General features: G+C 45.6%; 1 pseudogene; it reads left to right on the top strand.

Moving 5' to 3' along the window:
* The window catches only part of LOC117591434, a 6,770-nt pseudogene extending 4,726 nt beyond the window's left edge, over window positions 1–2,044 (top strand).
* Window positions 2,045–3,759: the final 1,715 nt, after the last annotated feature.

Here is a 3,759-nt window from a genome sequence, read left to right as displayed (position 1 = left end):
CAGGCGCCCAACATGCCTACCGAAAAGGGAAATCCACGGAAACGGCACTCCATGAAGTAATCTCGGCGGTAGAGAAATCTCTACACGTCAAAGAATACTCCTTAATCGCTTTCCTAGACATTGAGGGAGCTTTTAACAATGTCATACCGGAAGCCATCACAGAGGCCCTGACTGACCTGGGAGTGGATTGTCACTTGGTGATGCTCATAGATCAATTGCTCACATGCAGGACAGTGACATCATCAATGGGATCGTCCACTCAGTCAAGGTATGTCAACAGAGGCACCCCGCAAGGCGGTGTCCTGTCTCCCCTGCTATGGAACATAGCAGTCAATAAGATTATGTGTGACCTGGAAGGGGAGGGCTGTAAGGTGGTAGCATACGCGGACGACGTTGCCATTATCTTCTCGGGAAAATTCCCTCAAACACTCTGCGAATTAATGACCGCGAAGCTCGCGCGACTGTCAGAATGGACAAAGTCGCGTGGACTGGGAATTAATCCCTCTAAAACTTTAACTTGTGTTGTTTACAACCAAATACAAAATCCCGTCCCTCAACCCCCCAATACTAAACGGATGCAGGCTCTCCTTCAGCGACAGTGCCAGTTACTTAGGGTTGGTAATTGATAAAAAGCTCAGCTGGAACCTGAGCATCAAAGACAGAGTGAAGAAGGCCACTATAGCCCTCTACACTTGCAAGAAGGCCATTGGGCTAAAATGGGGCATGAACCCAAGAATAGTCCAATGGATCTACCTAGCAATAGTAAGACCAATACTGCTCTACGGAGTCGCAGTGTGGTGGACTGCCCTATCGAAGGGGACCATCACTAAACAACTAGGCAAGGTGCAGCGTACTGCAGCCCTAAGCATCAGTGGAGCTCTGAGCACAACACCAACGGATGCGCTAAATGCTATACTATGCCTGCAGAGCCTTGACCTTGCAGGTAAGGAGCAGGCAGAAATGGCAGCAATCCGTCTTAGAGACTCTGGCCAATGGGTGTCACATCACACCGGTCATGCGTCCATCCTAAATGGAAACAAAATCGTCCCCATAAAAACGGGCTACTGCGTTCCGAGGGAGTATACAGATACCCCCTTTGAAACAATCATCCCTCACAGAAACAACTGGCTTGAGGGACCACCTGGTCCAAAGAAAGCCATTCGAATCTTTACTGATGGCTCAAAGCTGGACAACAAGGTCGGAGGAGGAATCTACTCCGAACAGCTGAACATAAGTTACTCCTTCAGGCTCCCGGATCACTGCAGTGTCTTCCAAGCAGAGGTCATAGCGATCAAGGAAGCTTTGAGCTGTCTTCAGGAACTAACCCCTGCGGCAACTCACATAAATATCTATAGTGATAGCCAAGCTGCAATCAAATCACTGAATGCGATAACAACAAGCTCGGCTACCGTGGCAAACTGTCGAAAATCTCTTCATGAGATGGCTTATCAGTTCGTCATCAGCCTAATATGGGTCCCGGGCCACCAGGACATTGAAGGCAACTGTATAGCAGACGAGCTGACCAGAGCTGGAACAACAATCCCCCTTCTCAATGATAAGGATGATATTCGTATGCCAAACAACTAATAAATGACAGATGGCAAACTGTGCCACTATGTCGCATAACTCGGCAAACATGGCCTAACATTAATAGGAAGCGCACCGATGAGCTCTGCAAACTCAGTAGGAGTAGGTGCAGCTCCCTTACGGGACACTGGCTAATGGGCACACATGCAAACAGGCTGGGCGCCCCATATAACGACTTCTGTCGAAGCTGTAGAGATGAGGACGAGGAGGAGACTGTGGAACACCTGTTCTGCTCCTGCCCGGCTCTCAGTAGAAGGAGACTCCAATACTTGGGCGCTCTTCTAAATGACATTTCGGACATGTCTACAATTAGTCCCAGACGGATCGCAGGCTTCATAAGGGCATCCGGATGGGATAATGGATAAAATAGGGTCTCACGAGGGAGAAGGGAACAAAGCATGCGGTATCACAATGGGCCGAAACCGGCCTAGGTGTGTCGGGTCTCTGACAACCCCGACAGCCGTCTCAACCTAACCTAACCTAACCTACTACATATTTCTGCCATCATACAAGTGTTCGATGGACATGTCCAAAAGATCAAACCATCTCGGTTGCCCACCAAAAATGATTGAACACGAAAAATGAAGCAAGAATGAACGAAAAATTCGCCCCCACAGAATAGTTCGTTCAACTCGTAATCGCTAGACGTTCCCATGTCCTGGGGGCATAAACCAAATGAGCGAAGCTTTTAGCTGGTAACTGTTAACTGGTCCCGTTGCGGCAACCGATACCACCATTGACACCACCAGCAGTGGGTCATGAATGCCTCTCGTTGTTTTTTTTGTTTTTGATGGCTGTAAACGCTGCGAAGGCTTTAAAGGTTGTGGGTGGCAATTCTTTTGAAACAAATTGTCAATAAATGAAACAGGACTTTTAGATTGCTTTCAGTTGTTGGTTTTGCACGCTCAGCTCTGCATACATATAGATTTGTCTTTAGTTTGAGCCGTCGTCGTCATCGTCTTTGGGGCGCTATCTCATTTACATAGACAAAAGCCGCCTCCGATGGATCTCGGACTCCGCGGGGCCACAGAGCTACTCCACCAGGTTAAGGTCCATCCCGTAACAGCTGCGTCATCGCGTTAATGGCTTACTGCTGCGGCTGGTGTCCTTTGCTGCTTATTTACACTCTGGGGCCTTTATTGCCATCCAAATTAATGCGATTTACGCTTTATAGTTTTAGTTAATTTGCCAAGTTTAGCTTCGAAGCAATTCCATTCATCTCTCCCCCTTGGCAGTTCGTCTTTTTTTCGATTTAATTTGATTGCTTTGCTAATGTCACTAAACAACAATAGCTACTAGCTGTCCCAAGTACTGATTGAATGTACATACGCACATTAATATGCATAGAGAAACTCGTTTGCTTGTCGACGCGGAAGGTTGGTTGCGGACTACATTTTTTTAAACATTTTTTTAAATGATTTTTTTTCAAAACAAAGACTACTATCATGTAGCAAACTATTAAAAATTAAATTATGAAACAATTATTATGTTTTTTTCACATTGCCTTCAAATGGTTAAACAGCACACTCCATTGTCGTTTCCCTCACACCTACAGCGAGAGCCCTTTCACTCGCACTTTTCACTCGCACGTTTGCCTAATTTTTTCCGACGAGACCTCCTAATATACATAGTTGCTTTATGCAGCAGCCTATTCACCCACCATATACTCCGCCGATACCCTCTTTCTCGCTCTCTTTCTCTGACTTTGTGTCTCTTCGAAACTTTATTCACTCGGCAACGCATCAGAAAAGTTGTGCCAAAAAGAAAAAGTTGCAAAACTCAACTCAACACTCAACCTTCATTTACCCACACTTAATGTGTCTGTGCTCCTCGGTCATATGTCAATTTAGCTAATATTGTCGACGTTTATGATGAATTTATGTGCTTCGCGTTTGTCTCTCACAATCGGAACCTTGAGCCTCTAAGCCCCCGGAGGCAAGATCCATGGAAAGCCTGGACTCATAAAGCAACTATAAAAGGAGGCCTCATCTGTGTCAGAGTTACTCGCTGCTTTTCCTAATTTTCAGTGCTCGTTTGCTTGTCGACGCGGAAGGTTGGTATTTTCAAAATGTTTATTTTTTTTAAAACACGGACTACTATCATGTAGCAAAGTATTAAAAATTAAATTATGAAACAATTATTATGTTTTCCCACGTTGCTTTCAAATGATTA

This window comes from Drosophila guanche, unplaced genomic scaffold, assembly GCF_900245975.1.
Source record: "Drosophila guanche unplaced genomic scaffold, DGUA_6, whole genome shotgun sequence".
NCBI lineage: Eukaryota > Metazoa > Arthropoda > Insecta > Diptera > Drosophilidae > Drosophila > Drosophila guanche.
This window is presented reverse-complemented; position numbering and strand designations above follow the sequence as displayed.